Source organism: Thalassophryne amazonica, chromosome 9, assembly GCF_902500255.1.
Source record: "Thalassophryne amazonica chromosome 9, fThaAma1.1, whole genome shotgun sequence".
In the NCBI taxonomy this organism is placed as follows: Eukaryota; Metazoa; Chordata; class Actinopteri; order Batrachoidiformes; family Batrachoididae; genus Thalassophryne; species Thalassophryne amazonica.
In genome coordinates, this window is record NC_047111.1 from 85,637,036 (window position 1) to 85,656,265 (window position 19,230).

Below are 19,230 nucleotides of genomic sequence, written 5' to 3' on the forward strand. Positions count from 1 at the left end.
AGTCTGAAACTGTGGATATTGCAGAATATTTGCTAAACTGGGATGAGAAACTGCTACTCCGCCAGCTTCGTAATGATTACAAGGAAGGTGGGTCTCACATATAACCTCTTTGGTGTCACATTTGTTTTGATAAGTTGACAGACATACAATGATATGTGCATGCATGCAGTTTGTTTATAGAACATGTCAATTTTACAATATTACACGCCACGTCATTCATGGCGCAACATTACAGTCATAAGCCGATGCACGAAAACGGCAGCACGGTTTCAGGATATTGACAAAATAAATGTGTGCAAGAAACATACAATTTTAGTCCGTCTTGTACGTCCATCTGGATCTTTGTCTTCTGTGGCGAAATTGTGTATATGAACGGAGGTTTACGACCACCTTTCTTCTTCTTTCCGTCTTTGTGTGGACTCGGTGGAGCTTTGAAATCGTGTGTTTTCAGCCAGCTTTCAAGCCTATAAATTCCGTTCGAGCATTTGAAAACAGCACAATGCACCCCTCCCTTACCAAAAAGTAGTATATGTAAGTATATTTCAAGTATACTTCTAGTTTACTTTTTATATACTTATCAGTACTATTTTTTGGTAAGGGCTGTCATTATTGTATGTGTTGCTTAATGCCGCGTTCACACCGGGTGCGACGCGAGCGACTGCAGCCACAGGTTGCCATGTAATCCCTATGTAAGGACGCGTTTTGGCGTCAAACCGCGCAGCGCGATGCGATGGAGGTGAGTGAAGCGATTCTGAGCGTTTTGCGCGTTTGTGGCGCGATATTGCATCGCCTCACGTCACGCTGCCCTCCTCCCCAAGTTCAAAAATCTGAACTTTTTCGTCTCGTCGCGCCGCGATGACCAATCAGGGACTGAATATGTAGTGACGTGGAGATGTCTAGAGTTTGACTGAAGATGTGAACATGTCCTGTATCTGGTAGCAGCCTGTGAGCAGGACTTATGTCTCTTTTGTCCTTTATTTCACAATCATGACAGAGTTTTTGGAGCGAACAGCAGCACCACAGCAGCGGGGAGCGGAGTTTATTTTTATTTTTATTTTACGTGCGCGCGCGCGAATCATCCTGGAGATTATTTTACTTATTAACTACACACATGTATAAAGCAAATGGTGACTGGTTTCTAAACACAATTATGACAGAGTTTTTGGAGCGAGTAGCAGCCCTACTTGCAGCAGCGGGGAGCGGAGCTTTTTCCTTTTCTTTTTTTCTTACGTGCGCGCGTGATTGAATCGTCTGTAGAGAATATTTTATTAATTAACTACACAGATGTATAATAAAACAAATGGTGACTGGTTTCTAAACACAATTATGACAGAGTTTTTTGGGGGAAGAGCCAGCTGCAGCAAGTAGCAGAGTTTTTTTTTTTTTAATTGTTTACATGTGCGCGCGCGAACAGGACATTTGGTCCTCAAACTGGGTCCCGCAGAGGTGGAAGGACCTCTGAAAGCGGCCGTCACCCAGACACAGCTCCTGCAGCAAATAAAGATACTCTCTGTATTGGGAGCTTTTCACAACAACTTGCTCAGTGTGATCAAGGTCCGTCATGTTAACTTGACTGACAACTGGAGCCGGCGAGCGGAATGGAAGCTCCTCCTATTTGATGATGCACCGGGGCGAATTTTCGCAGCGAAAGTCCACCCAAGCAGAGCGACACACCGGGCGAAGGAGGCGCGTCTGTCGCCTGGCGACCCACGCGAATTTGTAGCGTCTGATCGTGCCCGGTGTGAATGCGGCATAAGGCTTAAAGCCTTTGAAACAATCCCTGTAAGACTTAATGCTACTGTATAGCGGGGGTGGTGGCCAAGTGGTTAATGCGTTTGGTTTCAGTTCAGAAGGTTCTGGGTTCAAATCCCACCCCTGCCACATTTCTCCATGTAATGTGGAGTTGCATCAGGAAGGGCATCCGGCGTAAAACCTGTGCCAAATCAACATGCAGATCCACCTTGGATTTGCTGTGGCAACCCCGAGTGCAAACAAGGGAGCAGCCGAAGGGACTTGCTTACTAATGCTACTGTATACGAAATTCATTGGGAGCAGTGTGAGTGTGGTAGTTGGAATTTTTGCCCCCATTTGACCCACGCATGCGCAGATGTGTTGCGCACTTCGCTTATTGTGGGGTGCACTAAAGTTTCTGTGATGGTCAATGTGCATCAATTTCTTTGGATCCCTTTTTTGAATGATTACTGCCATCTAGTGGGCTCAGAAAAGAACACCAAATCCTTCATGAGCCTTCTTTGCCATCAGGATGTCACTGAAGAATGTTATGCAAAGTCTGCCTAAGAGCATTTGTGATGTGTAACAAATGTTGTAAATATACGAGGTCTGTTAGAAAAGTACCGGACCTTTTTATTTTTTCAAAAACCTGATGGATTTGAATCACGTGTGCTTGCATGAGCCAACCTTGAACCTTCGTGCGCATGCGTGATTTTTTTCACGCCTGTCGGTTGCGTCATTTGCTTGTAAGCAGCCTTTGTGTGAGGATGGGTGGAGTCACTCATCGTTAGTTTTCTAATAGACCTCGTATTACAGCACTGGTTTAGAGCCTGAGTTAGTTTAAGAGGCTAATTTCCACCCATCATCGTCAGCCAGACTGCAAAGAAAGTAACCTGAAAACAAAAGAAATAAAATATTAAACCCAAAGTCAAGTGAGACTTGGAAGCTTTTCTTAAAAATTATATTGTCCCAGCTATTATACTGCTGCTGCACCTCCTCTCTTTCAAAAGGGGGCATGGCAAGGAACAGTTCCTTTCCATTTAAAGCTACAGGAACAGGCTGTTTCTTAGTAGGGCTGCAGCTATCGATTATTTTAGTAATCGAGTATTCTATCAATTATTCTGATGATTTCAAGTTTCTGTTAGGCAGAATAAATCAATACGTTGATCAATTATTATATCATTTACCAACAGGGACTTAGAAGAAAGAGACCTAATGTTTAATAGACCACATTTAACTGTTTTAGTCTGTGGTGCAATTGAAGGTGCTATATTATTTTTTCTTTTTGAATTTTTATGCTTAAATAGATTTTTGCTAGTTATTGGTGGTCTGGGAGCAGGCACCGTCTCTACGGGGATGGGGTAATAGGGGGATGGCAGGGGGAGAGAAGCTGCAGAGAGGTGTATAAGACCACAGCTCTGCCTCCTGGTCCCAACGCTAGACAGTCACAGTTTGGAGGATCCCAAAAAATTGGCCAGATTTCTAGAAATGAGAGCTGCTCCCTCTAAAGTGGGATGGATGCCGTCTCTCCTAACAAGACCAGGTTTTCCCCAGAAGCTTTGCCAATTATCAATGAAGCCCACCTCATTTTTTGGACACCACTCAGACAGCCAGCAATTCAAGGAGAACATGCGGCTAAACATGTCACTCCCGGTCTGATTGGGGAGGGGCCCAGAGAAAACAACAGAGTCCGACATTGTTTTTGCAAAGTTACACACCGATTCAATGTTAATTTTAGTGACCTCCGATTGGCGTAACCGAGTGTCATTACTGCCGACGTGAATTACAATCTTACCAAATTTACGCTTAGCCTTAGCCAGCAATTTCAAATGTCCTTCGATGTCGCCTGCTCTGGCCCCCGGAAGACAATTGACAATGGTTGCTGGTGTCGCTAACTTCACATTTCTCAAAACAGAGTCGCCAATAACCAGAGTTTGATCCTCGGCGAGTGTATCGTCGAGTGGGGAAAAACGGTTAGAGATGTGAACGGGTTGACGGTGTACACGGGGCTTCTGTTTAGGGCTACGCTTCCTCCTCACAGTCACCCAGTCAGCCTGCCTTCCCGACTGCACGGGGTCTGCCAGGGGGGAACTAACGGCGGCTAAGCTACCTTGGTCCGCACCGACTACAGGGGCCTGGCTAGCTGTAGAATTTTCCACGGTGCGGAGCCGAGCCTCCAATTCGCCCAGCCTGGCCTCCAAAGCTACGAATAAGCTGCACTTATTACAAGTACCGTTACTGCTAAAAGAGGCCGAGGAATAACTAAACATTTCACACCCAGAGCAGAAAAGTACGGGAGAGACAGGAGAAGCCGCCATGCTAAAACGGCTAAGAGCTAGTAGCTACGCTAAGCTAGCGGATTCCCAAACAGGGAATCCGACACTAGACAGGCTGTGGAGCAGCACAGGTAACGCACGACAACAGTGCTAAAATAAAATAAAAATCCACTAGACAGGCTGTGGAGCAGCACAGGTAACGCACGACAACAGTGCTAAAATAAAATAAAAATCCACTGGACAGGCTGTGGAGCAGCACAGGCAACGCACGACAACAGTGCTAAAACAAAATAAAAATCCACTAGACAGGCTGTGGAGCAGCACAGGTAACGCACGACAACAGTGCTAAATAAAAATCCACTGGACAGGCTGTGGAGCAGCGCAGGTAACGCACGACAACAGTGCTAAAAAAAAAAAATTAAAAAATAAAATAAAATAAAATAAAATAAAAATAAAAATCCACTGGACAGGCTGTGGAGCAGCACAGGTAACGCACGACAACAGTGCTAAAAAAAAAAAAATAAAAAAATAAAATAAAATAAAATAAAATCAAAATCAAAATCCACTGGACAGGCTGTGGAGCAGCACAGGTAACGCACGACAACAGTGCTAAAACAAATAAAAATCCACTAGACAGGCTGTGGAGCAGCACAGGTAACGCACAACAACAGTGCTAAAAAATAAAATAAAATAAAAATAAAAATCCACTGGACAGGCTGTGGAGCAGCACAGGCAACGCACGACACCAGTGCTAAAACAAAATAAAAATCCACTAGACAGGCTGTGGAGCAGCACAGGTAACGCACGACAACAGCGCCAAAAAAATAAAAAAATAAAAATAAAAATCCACTGGACAGGCTGTGGAGCAGCACAGGTAACGCACGACAACAGTGGTAAAAAATAAAATAAAAATCCACTGGACAGGCTGTGGAGCAGCACAGGTAACGCACGACAACAGTGCTAAAAAAAAAAAAAAAAATCCACTGGACAGGCTGTGGAGCAGCACAGGTAACGCACGACAACAGTGCTAAAAAAATAAATAAATAAATAATAATAATAAAATAAAAATCCACTGGACAGGCTGCGGAGCAGCACAGGTAACACACGACAACAGTGGTAAAAAATAAAATAAAAATCCACTAGACAGGCTGTGGAGCAGCACAGGTAACGCACGACAACAGTGCCAAAAAATAAAATAAAAATCCACTGGACAGGCTGTGGAGCAGCACAGGTAACGCACGACAACAGTGCCAAAAAACAAAACAAAAATCCACTGAACAGGCTGTGGAGCAGCACAGGTAACACACGACAACAGTGCCAAAAAATAAAATAAAAATCCACTGGACTGGCTGTGGAGCAGCACAGGTAACACACGACAACAGTGGTAAAAAATAAAATAAAAATCCACTAGACAGGCTGTGGAGCAGCACAGGTAACGCACGACAACAGTGCCAAAAAATAAAATAAAAATCCACTGGACAGGCTGTGGAGCAGCACAGGTAACGCACGACAACAGTGCCAAAAAACAAAACAAAAATCCACTGAACAGGCTGTGGAGCAGCACAGGTAACACACGACAACAGTGCCAAAAAATAAAATAAAAATCCACTGGACTGGCTGTGGAGCAGCACAGGTAACACACGACAACGGTGGTAAAAAATAAAATAAAAATCCACTGGACAGGCTGTGGAACAGCACAGGTAACGCACGACAACAGTGCTAAAAAATAAAATAAAAATCCACTGAACAGGCTGTGGAGCAGCACAGGTAACACACGACAACAGTGCTGCAACGTCGCGCTGCCCTCCTCCCCAAGTTCAAAAATCTGAACTTTTTCGTCTCGTCGCGCCGCGATGACCAATCAGGGACTGAATATGTAGTGACGTGGAGATGTCTAGAGTTTGACTGAAGATGTGAACATGTCCTGTATCTGGTAGCAGCCTGTGAGCAGGACTTATGTCTCTTTTGTCCTTTATTTCACAATCATGACAGAGTTTTTGGAGCGAACAGCAGCACCACAGCAGCGGGGAGCGGAGTTTATTTTTATTTTTATTTTACGTGCGCGCGCGCGAATCATCCTGGAGATTATTTTACTTATTAACTACACACATGTATAAAGCAAATGGTGACTGGTTTCTAAACACAATTATGACAGAGTTTTTGGAGCGAGTAGCAGCCCTACTTGCAGCAGCGGGGAGCGGAGCTTTTTCCTTTTCTTTTTTTCTTACGTGCGCGCGTGATTGAATCGTCTGTAGAGAATATTTTATTAATTAACTACACAGATGTATAATAAAACAAATGGTGACTGGTTTCTAAACACAATTATGACAGAGTTTTTTGGGGGAAGAGCCAGCTGCAGCAAGTAGCAGAGTTTTTTTTTTTTTTTAATTGTTTACATGTGCGTGCGCGAACGGGACATTTGGTCCTCAAACTGGGTCCCGCAGAGGTGGAAGGACCTCTGAAAGCGGCCGTCACCCAGACACAGCTCCTGCAGCAAATAAAGATACTCTCTGTATTGGGAGCTTTTCACAACAACTTGCTCAGTGTGATCAAGGTCCGTCATGTTAACTTGACTGACAACTGGAGCCGGCGAGCGGAATGGAAGCTCCTCCTATTTGATGATGCACCGGGGCGAATTTTCGCAGCGAAAGTCCACCCAAGCAGAGCGACACACCGGGCGAAGGAGGCGCGTCTGTCGCCTGGCGACCCACGCGAATTTGTAGCGTCTGATCGTGCCCGGTGTGAATGCGGCATAAGGCTTAAAGCCTTTGAAACAATCCCTGTAAGACTTAATGCTACTGTATAGCGGGGGTGGTGGCCAAGTGGTTAATGCGTTTGGTTTCAGTTCAGAAGGTTCTGGGTTCAAATCCCACCCCTGCCACATTTCTCCATGTAATGTGGAGTTGCATCAGGAAGGGCATCCGGCGTAAAACCTGTGCCAAATCAACATGCAGATCCACCTTGGATTTGCTGTGGCAACCCCGAGTGCAAACAAGGGAGCAGCCGAAGGGACTTACTTACTAATGCTACTGTATACGAAATTCATTGGGAGCAGTGTGAGTGTGGTAGTTGGAATTTTTGCCCCCATTTGACCCACGCATGCGCAGATGTGTTGCGCACTTCGCTTATTGTGGGGTGCACTAAAGTTTCTGTGATGGTCAATGTGCGTCAATTTCTTTGGATCCCTTTTTTGAATGATTACTGCCATCTAGTGGGCTCAGAAAAGAACACCAAATCCTTCATGAGCCTTCTTTGCCATCAGGATGTCACTGAAGAATGTTATGCAAAGTCTGCCTAAGAGCATTTGTGATGTGTAACAAATGTTGTAAATATACGAGGTCTGTTAGAAAAGTACCGGACCTTTTTATTTTTTCAAAAACCTGATGGATTTTAATCACGTGTGCTTGCATGAGCCAACCTTGAACCTTTGTGCGCATGCGTGATTTTTTTCACGCCTGTCGGTTGCGTCATTTGCTTGTAAGCAGCCTTTGTGTGAGGATGGGTGGAGTCACTCATCGTTAGTTTTCTAATAGACCTCGTATTACAGCACTGGTTTAGAGCCTGAGTTAGTTTAAGAGGCTAATTTCCACCCATCATCGTCAGCCAGACTGCAAAGAAAGTAACCTGAAAACAAAATAAATAAAATATTAAACCCAAAGTCAAGTGAGACTTGGAAGCTTTTCTTAAAAATTATATTGTCCCAGCTATTATACTGCTGCTGCACCTCCTCTCTTTCAAAAGGGGGCATGGCAAGGAACAGTTCCTTTCCATTTAAAGCTACAGGAACAGGCTGTTTCTTAGTAGGGCTGCAGCTATCGATTATTTTAGTAATCGAGTATTCTATCAATTATTCTGATGATTAATCGAGTAATTGGACAAAAAGTACTTTCACATTTTTAACATCAACAGTCCTGGGCTCTTCCTAAGCAATGGCACAATGTCCGCGTCATCACGGAGATTGTCAAATTTAGTGTTTCCCTTTCTGTTTTCCTGCGTAATTATTTATTTTTTCACGTCTTTACAAGTTTTGGATCTTTCCGGGTGTCAGGAGCTCAGCCAAAGTCAGGCCAAAGTCTTGACATTCTGCTAAAATGGTGATGGGATGTGGCTTTCTGTTATTTTGTTTTTCCCAACTTGTAAAATGTAACCATTTTAAGTTTTTTGTTTGTTTTTAAGGTTGGTGGACTGGGTCCCTGTTTTTTTTATTTTTTATCCCTCTTTCTCTGCGATTCAGCATATGCATTTCAGTTGGATGTTGAACATGCAAGCCTCGCAGTCAGTTTTTTTTTTATTATTATTTTATGTGAGTTACCGTGTTTGTGAAGTGTTGAGTGTTGCCCAAAACGGTGAAATTAAAAAGCGAAACACTCAGTGTGAGTCTGAGCAAAACATAGAAGGAAGGGTGGACTTCTTCCAGAGACTGTTTGTCAGTGTGTCCGGGGAGAGAGCTGTAACTCACCCGGTGTGAGGGCAGTGCTGAGCCGCTCACACCGAACAGAGAGAGACGGCCATGAGTCGCCGCGCATATAGCCACCTCCCCACATAGAGCGGAGAGCAGGCAGTGGACGAAACGGTATTAAAAAAAAACAACAAAAAAAAGCTATTTCAGATGATCAGCGTGAAGTGTTTTTCTTCTAAAAGCCTTTATTTCACTCTGTTTGTCATGTTGGAAAGCTGTAGCTATTGTGCTAATTCGATTAGCGCTTACGTGGCTTATGCATGCTCTAGTCTTCTTCTGTTTGTTTTTCTGGGGACGTTACAGTGCCACACACAGGCTTGGCATATGTAGTACAACGTTAAACGAAGCTTCGATGCACAGAGTTTGCCTTGAACATTTTTTGTAATCGAATTATTCGAGTTACTCGACTAATCGTTTCAGCCTTATTTCTTTTCTTAGATCTGAATATATTTCTTCAGATGCACTGCAGTTGTATAAACCTTAAAAATTGTTTTTTTAAAACACCCGGTGACCTCTGTGGCTTCACTGAAACAGTCCATAATGTTGAAATAAAGAATATCACATTGTGCATTAGGAGTATGCTAATTATCTGAAGATAATGAATTTTTGTACAGGTTACCACAGCAGATCGCGCATGAATCTGTATGTTAGATGTCAGGAAGGACATCTGGTACAACTTTTATACCAGATATCCTTCCTGATACAACTCCACAACTACATGATAATTCAAGGGCAGCACAACGGCCACATTTAAGCACCCATGTGGTTGTTTCTCAAATTGCTATCTAATGGCAAAGCAATATAGTGAATTCAATTATCAGCAATAAGTATTTAAACACTAACACATCAATCAATCAATCAATCAACTTTTTTCTTGTATAGCGCCAAATCACAACAAACAGTTGCCCCAAGGCGCTCCACATTGCAAGGCAAGGCCATACAATAATTATGAAACACAGTCTACGTCTAAAGCAACATAACCAAGGGATGGTCCAGGGTCACCCGATCCAGCCCTAACTATAAGCCTTAGCGAAAAGGAAAGTTTTAAGCCTAATCTTAAAAGTAGAGAGGGTATCTGTCTCCCTGATCTGAATTGGGAGCTGGTTCCACAGGAGAGGAGCCTGAAAGCTGAAGGCTCTGCCTCCCATTCTACTCTTACAAACCCTAGGAACTACAAGTAAGCCCGCAGTCTGAGAGCGAAGCGCTCTAATGGGGTAATATGGTACTACGAGGTCCCTAAGATAAGATGGGACCTGATTATTCAAAACCTTATAAGTAAGAAGAAGAATTTTAAATTCTATTCTAGCATTAACAGGAAGCCAATGAAGGGAGGCCAACACGGGTGAGATATGCTCTCTCCTGCTAGTCCCCGTCAGTACTCTAGCTGCAGCATTCTGAACCAACTGAAGGCTTTTTAGGGAACTTTTATGACAACCTGATAATAATGAATTACAATAGTCCAGCCTAGAGGAAATAAATGCATGAATTAGTTTTTCAGCATCACTCTGAGACAAGACCTTTCTGATTTTAGAGATATTGCGTAAATGCAAAAAGGCAGTCCTACATATTTGTTTAATATGCGCTTTGAATGACATATCCTGATCAAAATAACTCCAAGATTTCTCACAGTATTACTAGAGATCAGGGAAATGCCATCCAGAGTAACGATCTGGTTAGACACCATGCTTCTAAGATTTGTGGGGCCAAGTACAATAACTTCAGTTTTAGCTGAGTTTAAAAGCAGGAAATTAGAGGTCATCCATGTCTTTATGTCTGTAAGACAATCCTGCAGTTTAGCTAATTGGTGCGTATCCTCTGGCTTCATGGATAGATAAAGCTGGGTATCATCTGCGTAACAATGAAAATTTAAGCAATACCGTCTAATAATACTGCCCAAGGGAAGCATGTATAAAGTGAATAAAATTGGTCCTAGCACAGAACCTTGTGGAACTCCATAATTAACTTTAGTCTGTGAAGAAGATTCCCCATTTACATGAACAAACTGTAATCTATTAGACAAATATGATTCAAACCACCGCAGCGCAATGCCTTTAATACCTATGACATGCTCTAATCTCTGTAATAAAATTTTATGGTCAACAGTATCAAAAGCAGCACTGAGGTCCAACAGAACAAGCACAGAGATAAGTCCACTGTCCGAAGCCATAAGAAGATCATTTGTAACCTTCACTAATGCTGTTTCTGTACTATGATGAATTCTAAAACCTGACTGAAACTCTTCAAATAGACCATTCCTCTGCAGGTGATCAGTTAGCTGTTTTACAACTACCCTCTCAAGAATCTTTGAGAGAAAAGGAAGGTTGGAGATTGGCCTATAATTAGCTAAGATAGCTGGGTCAAGTGATGGCTTTTTAAGTAATGGTTTAATTACTGCCACCTTAAAGGCCTGTGGTACATAACCAACTAACAAAGATAGATTGATCATATTTAAGATTGAAGCATTAAATAATGGTAGGACTTCCTTGAGCAGCCTGGCAGGAATGGGGTCTAATAAGCATGTTGATGGTTTGGATGAAGTAACTAATGAAAATAACTCAGACAGAACAATCGGAGAGAAAGAGTCTAACCAAATACCGGCATCACTGAAAGCAGCCAAAGATAACGATACATCTTTGGGATGGTTATGAGTAATTTTTTCTCTAATAGTCAAAAATTGTTAGCAAAGAAAGTCATGAAGTCATTACTAGTTAAAGTTAATGGAATACTCAGCTCAATAGAGCTCTGACTCTTTGTCAGCCTGGCTACAGTGCTGAAAAGAAACCTGGGGTTGTTCTTATTTTCTTCAATTAGTGATGAGTAGAAAGATGTCCTAGCTTCACGAAGGGCTTTCTTATAGAGCAACAAACTCTTTTTCCAGGCTAAGTGAAGATCTTCTAAATTAGTGAGACGCCATTTCCTCTCCAACTTACGGGTTATCTGCTTTAAGCTACGAGTTTGTGAGTTATACCACGGAGTCAGACACTTCTGATTTAAAGCTCTCTTTTTCAGAGGAGCTACAGCATCCAAAGTTGTCTTCAATGAGGATGTAAAACTATTGACAAGATACTCTAACTCCCTTACAGAGTTTAGGTAGCTACTCTGCTCTGTGTTGGTATATGACATTAGAGAACATAAAGAAGGAATCATATCCTTAAACCTAGTTACAGCGCTTTCTGAAAGACTTCTAGTGTAATGAAACTTATTCCCCACTGCAGGGTAGTCCATCAGGGTAAATGTAAATGTTATTAAAAAATGATCAGACAAAAGGGAGTTTTCAGGGAATAGTGTTAAGTCTTCTATTTCCATACCATAAGTCAGAAAAAGATCTAAAATATGATTAAAGTGGTGGGTGGACTCATTTACTTTTTGAGCAAAGCCGATAGAGTCTAATAATAGATTAAATGCAGTGTTGAGGCTGTCATTCTCAGCATCTGTGTGGATGTTAAAATTGCCCACTATAATTATCTTATCTGAGCTAAGCACTAAGCCAGACAAAAGGTCTGAAAATTCACAGAGAAACTCACAGTAACGACCAGGTGGACGATAGATAATAACAAATAAAACTGGTTTTTTGGGACTTCCAATTTGGATGGACAAGACTAAGAGACAAGCTTTCAAATGAATTAAAGCTCTGTCTAGGTTTTTGATTAATTAATAAGCTGGAATGGAAGATTGCTGCTAATCCTCCGCCCCGGCCCGTGCTACGAGCATTCTGACAGTTAGTGTGACTCGGGGGTGTTGACTCATTTAAACTAACATATTCATCCTGCTGTAACCAAGTTTCTGTTAGGCAGAATAAATCAATACGTTGATCAATTATTATATCATTTACCAACAGGGACTTAGAAGAAAGAGACCTAATGTTTAATAGACCACATTTAACTGTTTTAGTCTGTGGTGCAATTGAAGGTGCTATATTATTTTTTCTTTTTGAATTTTTATGCTTAAATAGATTTTTGCTAGTTATTGGTGGTCTGGGAGCAGGCACCGTCTCTACGGGGATGGGGTAATAGGGGGATGGCAGGGGGAGAGAAGCTGCAGAGAGGTGTATAAGACCACAGCTCTGCCTCTTGGTCCCAACGCTAGACAGTCACAGTTTGGAGGATCCCAAAAAATTGGCCAGATTTCTAGAAATGAGAGCTGCTCCCTCTAAAGTGGGATGGATGCCGTCTCTCCTAACAAGACCAGGTTTTCCCCGGAAGCGTTGCCAATTATCAATGAAGCCCACCTCATTTTTTGGACACCACTCAGACAGTCAGCAATTCAAGGAGAACATGCGGCTAAACATGTCACTCCCGGTCTGATTGGGGAGGGGCCCAGAGAAAACAACAGAGTCCGACATTGTTTTTGCAAAGTTACACACCGATTCAATGTTAATTTTAGTGACCTCCGATTGGCGTAACCGAGTGTCATTACTGCCGACGTGAATTACAATCTTACCAAATTTACGCTTAGCCTTAGCCAGCAATTTCAAATGTCCTTCGATGTCGCCTGCTCTGGCCCCCGGAAGACAATTGACAATGGTTGCTGGTGTCGCTAACTTCACATTTCTCAAAACAGAGTCGCCAATAACCAGAGTTTGATCCTCGGCGAGTGTATCGTCGAGTGGGGAAAAACGGTTAGAGATGTGAACGGGTTGACGGTGTACACGGGGCTTCTGTTTAGGGCTACGCTTCCTCCTCACAGTCACCCAGACAGCCTGCCTTCCCGACTGCACGGGGTCTGCCAGGGGGGAACTAACGGCGGCTAAGCTACCTTGGTCCGCACCGACTACAGGGGCCTGGCTAGCTGTAGAATTTTCCACGGTGCGGAGCCGAGCCTCTAATTCGCCCAGCCTGGCCTCCAAAGCTACGAATAAGCTGCACTTATTACAAGTACCGTTACTGCTAAAAGAGGCCGAGGAATAACTAAACATTTCACACCCAGAGCAGAAAAGTACGGGAGAGACAGGAGAAGCCGCCATGCTAAAACGGCTAAGAGCTAGTAGCTACGCTAAGCTAGCGGATTCCCAAACAGGGAATCCGACACTAGACAGGCTGTGGAGCAGCACAGGTAACGCACGACAACAGTGCTAAAATAAAATAAAAATCCACTAGACAGGCTGTGGAGCAGCACAGGTAACGCACAACAACAGTGCTAAAAAATAAAATAAAATAAAAATAAAAATCCACTGGACAGGCTGTGGAGCAGCACAGGCAACGCACGACAACAGTGCTAAAACAAAATAAAAATCCACTAGACAGGCTGTGGAGCAGCACAGGTAACGCACGACAACAGCGCCAAAAAAAAAATAAAATAAAAATCAAAATCCACTGGACAGGCTGTGGAGCAGCACAGGTAACGCACGACAACAGTGGTAAAAAATAAAATAAAAATCCACTGGACAGGCTGTGGAGCAGCACAGGTAACGCACGACAACAGTGCTAAAAAAAAAAATAAATAAAAAAAAAAATAATAAAATAAAAATCCACTGGACAGGCTGTGGAGCAACACAGGTAACACACGACAACAGTGGTAAAAAATAAAATAAAATCCACTAGACAGGCTGTGGAGCAGCACAGGTAACGCACGACAACAGTGCCAAAAAATAAAATAAAAATCCACTGGACAGGCTGTGGAGCAACACAGGTAACACACGACAACAGTGCCAAAAAATAAAATAAAAATCCACTGGACGGGCTGTGGAGCAGCACAGGTAACACACGACAACAGTGGTAAAAAATAAAATAAAAATCCACTGGACAGGCTGTGGAACAGCACAGGTAACGCACGACAACAGTGCTAAAAAATAAAATAAAATCCACTGAACAGGCTGTGGAGCAGCACAGGTAACACACGACAACAGTGCTAAAAATAAAATAAAAATCCACTGGACAGGCTGTGGAGCAGCACAGGTAACGCACGACAACAGTGCTAAAAATAAAATAAAATCCACTGGACAGGCTGTGGAGCAGCACAGGTAACACACGACAACAGTGCTAAAAAATAAAATAAAAATCCACTGAACAGGCTGTGGTAAGCAGACACAGTAAAACGCACGCAACAGTGTACTAAATGAAAATAAAATCACCACTAGGCAGGCTGTGGGATACAGCCACAGGTAACCCACACAACAGTGCTAAAATAAATAAAAATCCATGGGAAACAGCTGTGGAGCAGCACAGTTAAAGCACGACAACGAATGCTAAAATAAAATAAAATCCACTAGGCAGGTGTGGAGCAGCACAGGTACCGCACGACAACAGTGCTAAAATAAAATAAAATCCATGGACAGGCTGTGGAGCAGCACAGGTAACACACGACAAACAGTGCTAAAAAATAAAATAAAAATCCCACTGAACAGGCTGTGGAGAGCACAGTAACGCACGACAACAGTGCGTAAATAAAAATAAAAATCAACTGGCAGGTGTGGGCAGCACAGGTAACACCACGAAACATTGCTAAAATAAAATAAAAATCCACTTGGAACGGCTGTGGAGCAGCACTGGCTAACGCACGACAACAGTGCTAAAACAAAATAAAAATCCACTAGACAGGCTGTGGAGCAGCACAGGTAACGCACGACAACAGCGCCAAAAAAAAAATAAAATAAAAATCAAAATCCACTGGACAGGCTGTGGAGCAGCACAGGTAACGCACGACAACAGTGGTAAAAAATAAAATAAAAATCCACTGGACAGGCTGTGGAGCAGCACAGGTAACGCACGACAACAGTGCTAAAAAAAAAATAAATAAAAAAAAAAATAATAAAATAAAAATCCACTGGACAGGCTGTGGAGCAACACAGGTAACACACGACAACAGTGCCAAAAAATAAAATAAAAATCCACTGGACGGGCTGTGGAGCAGCACAGGTAACACACGACAACAGTGGTAAAAAATAAAATAAAAACCCACTGGACAGGCTGTGGAACAGCACAGGTAACGCACGACAACAGTGCTAAAAAATAAAATAAAAATCCACTGAACAGGCTGTGGAGCAGCACAGGTAACACACGACAACAGTGCTAAAAATAAAATAAAAATCCACTGGACAGGCTGTGGAGCAGCACAGGTAACGCACGACAACAGTGCTAAAAAATAAAATAAAAATCCACTGGACAGGCTGTGGAGCAGCACAGGTAACGCACGACAACAGTGCTAAAAAATAAAATAAAAATCCACTGAACAGGCTGTGGAGCAGCACAGGTAACACACGACAACAGTGCTAAAATAAAATAAAAATCCACTAGGCAGGCTGTGGAGCAGCACGACAACAGTGCTAAAAAATAAAATAAAAATAAAAATAAAAACGAAAGCGTTAGCAAGCTAGTTAGCTTGCCAACGCTGATGAAGGTTAGCTGATAAAAGAGCTCCGTCGCGATGCTTCGACCGTTAGAGGTCTTCTTTAGGCGTTGGAGCACGGTGAAAAAGTAAAAAAAAGTAAAAAAGTAAAAAAGTCTTGAAAAAGACTGTTAATTCAAAGAACTCAAACAGCTCAGTTCAAACAGCTAACAGATACAGCAGAACACCGCTGTGCTCCGGAACAGGAACACATGGATATTACACTCATGAAAGCATTAGTCACTCACAGAAAATTAACTGTGTTGTCAAATTTAGTGTTTCCCTTTCTGTTTTCCTGGGTAATGATAGTATAATAATAATAATAATAATAGTACCCATGGGTGTGAAGACTCAGTTCTTGTGTGTGAAGACTCAGCTCAGTGTGAAGACTCAGCTCAGTGCTTGATCTTTGCCAAATTTGAGCTTGCTGGGCAATTCAGGAATCTAACCCCATGTATGTGCAAAGTTTGATGCAAATCAGGGTGAAAACCTGAAATTTTGAACTTTGATACCAAAGCGCTTGACCCCAATGACTGACCTTTGGCAAATTTGACCTTGCCTGAGAAGTTGCACAACCCACCTCCATATGTGTGCCAAGATTTGTGTACGTAGGAGTGAAATACTTTAATTTTGACATTTTACCCCAAAGAACTTCACCCCTGTGATTAATCTTTTGCTGCAAATTGGAATGTGTCTGTGTGCGTGTTGGGGGGATCGGGGGGTGGGGGTGGGTGGGGTTGTTGCGGGGGCTTTGGCTTTGCCAAAACAATCCCTTTAAGGGTAATTCTGGAGTCAACCTTCATCCCCATATTAAGTTTGCTTGAAATCGACCACAGAAACTGGGAGGAGGAAGGGAACCAACAGTGCTCAAATTATATACACGTATAGTGTGAAAAAAGTGAATTTTTCAAAATGACCTCAGTGGATTCAAAGCTACAGAAACCTTTCAGAACATCATCTCAACCATGTCACAATGTTTTGTGTAATGTTGGAGTAATATATGTGTGTGAATTTAAAGAATTTAATTTATTTGTATATAATTTATTTGAGTGTGTGTGTGTGTGTGCGTGCGTGCGTGCGTGACTCTTTTGATGCTGGCCATGAAAGAAACTTACAAACAACATAATCTCATGCTACATCTAACTTGAAACACACCTGCTCCTAATTTTCACCATGCATGCGATGATAAAATTATTCCCAGCAAAAACGGTCAGGAAGGGCATCAGGTGAAAAATCGGTTTAATCATATCATGCATCCTTTTAGTGATGTGAGTTTCAAGTAGATGGCATTTATTGTTTTTGAGATATCATATTCAAAAGCTAGAGAAGAAGCTGGATTCATTTATTTATTATGAACTATTCATTCATTTATTCCACTTTACAGTCTGTCTACGCTTTTCCAAATCCTAAAACATCATGAGGATATTTGAAACTCTTTATTAATTGCCATAGTAACAAATTTTCATATTCATATGTATACAAAGACTTTTTAAGACTCTGCTGACACAAAACCTGTATTGATTGTGGTGAGTAAAGCTTCACTGATGAACCAGCCCTTCGTGCTGCTAATTTCACTGATAATATTCTTTGACATTAATACAAATTGTAATTGTTTAAATGCAACATTGTACAAAGGTTTTTGGTAAATCCAGTGTGTCTAAAATGTGAAACGAAGAAAAGCTGCTAAATATTTCATATATAAAGTCTTTAGCATCACCCTTGTTTTTACTCAGATCAGCAGATCCGAGGTAGATGTGGATGTTGATTTGACACAAGTTTTACACCGGATGCCCTTTCTGACAGAACTCAATAGTGGAGAATGGACAGGAGTGGATTTGAACCAGGAACATTCTGCACTGAAAAAAAGCACACTTAACCGCTTGTCCACAAGTAAAACATGTCACCACTTTTCACATTTAAAAACACACAATTTATTTACGTAATTTACTTCAAATCATCAGAAAATTATGTTGTATTTAAACAAAATCAAGACAGACAAACAAACAATTAAATAAACAATTTATTACTGAGTTATTTGTGTTTGTCACCTAGCAGGCAGTATACGAGGTATATTTTTTCCATCAGAACTTTTTCAGAAGAAGAAGAAGTGTTAGAGGACAAGTTTGGACATGCCTGTCTCGGCTTTCAGTGCTTACCAGTTGAGTGAGTATAACAGAACTTGTGGAGAGCTGGACATGTCCAAACTTGTCCTCTAACACTCCGAAACGGAGGTATTCCTTTGTCTCGCTTCATCAGCAAATCGGTCATGACGCGCGAAGCCTCCGCGCGGCTTTCCATGACAGAATCTCTTGTTAAAAGTGAAATCTGCCGGAAAATGGCTGATGTCCAGCTCTTGTGATAACCAGAGAAAGAGCACACGACGGTCTCCTATCCACAGAGCCATCAGCTTAGAAATGATCCAGTGGTTTGTGCCGCGTCGTCGCAGCTCGGAGCGCGGCGCGCTGAGCGTCCTTAAAGGGGTCCTTAAAGCTGTAGTTAAAGTCCTTATTCTCTGTGAAGCCCGTAAAATTTTCACCAAAAGCCAGATAACTTTTTCGAATGGTTTCCAGGTGCCAGTCTCAGCTTCTGAAAAAATTCTGATGGAAAAAAAGTCATTTTCATTCCGCCATTTCCAGACAATGAAAATCCGACGAGGAGGCGGGACCACTCCTTCCACAAGGAGTGCTCCCAGGCGAATGACGTCACCGACAAGCCTGGAAAAACTCACGCATGCGCACGAGGGTTCAAGCATGTCTGACGTAAAAACATATGAATGAAATCCATATAGTTTAAAAAAAAAATAAAATGGACTGTTACTGGAGACACCATGTATAATTGACCGTAGTATTGAATTGTATCTGTATCCGTTGTGCACATTTTCACAACATTAAAAGTGTTACTTCTTATTTCCATTGACCGTTCATTTACGCCCCCTGTTGTGGGTCCGTGTCATTACACTTTTCACAACAAGGTCTGTATGATCCTTTTTAGGATGTACAGTTTAAGTTTAGTTTGTGTTTACAGTGTGTACAAACCTCCGTCCCTCCCTTCTCCACCTCCGTTAAACACATTCATCTGTTTCTAAGGTAAGAACACTTAATAAAACGTTTTTCTTTTACTTTATATGTTTTATTATGCACAGGTAAAATATACATGTCTGTTTGTTAATAAAAATATTTTTTCATAATTTAGAGTGATTTGGGGATGTTTTACAAGGCTGGAACGGATTAAAATTATTTTAGTTATTTTCAGTGGGAGAAATTTGTTTGAAATATGAGCAGATTGTCTTACGAGCGTGGTCACGGAACAAATTAAACTCGTAAATCAAGGTTTCACTGTACTACTAAAATGTAATTTTTTATGCTTTTCATCAAGTTAATAAGAGACTGTATCCATGAGACCCTGAAAACTTGCTAAAACAAATATTGCCAATGATCCGTG

General features: G+C 42.0%; 1 protein-coding gene across 1 annotated transcript in view; it reads right to left on the reverse strand.

The window, feature by feature from the left end:
- The window catches only part of atp1b2b (ATPase Na+/K+ transporting subunit beta 2b), a 44,367-nt gene that overhangs the window by 16,405 nt on the left and 8,732 nt on the right, over window positions 1–19,230 (reverse strand). The gene's annotated exons all lie outside the window — the stretch shown is intronic.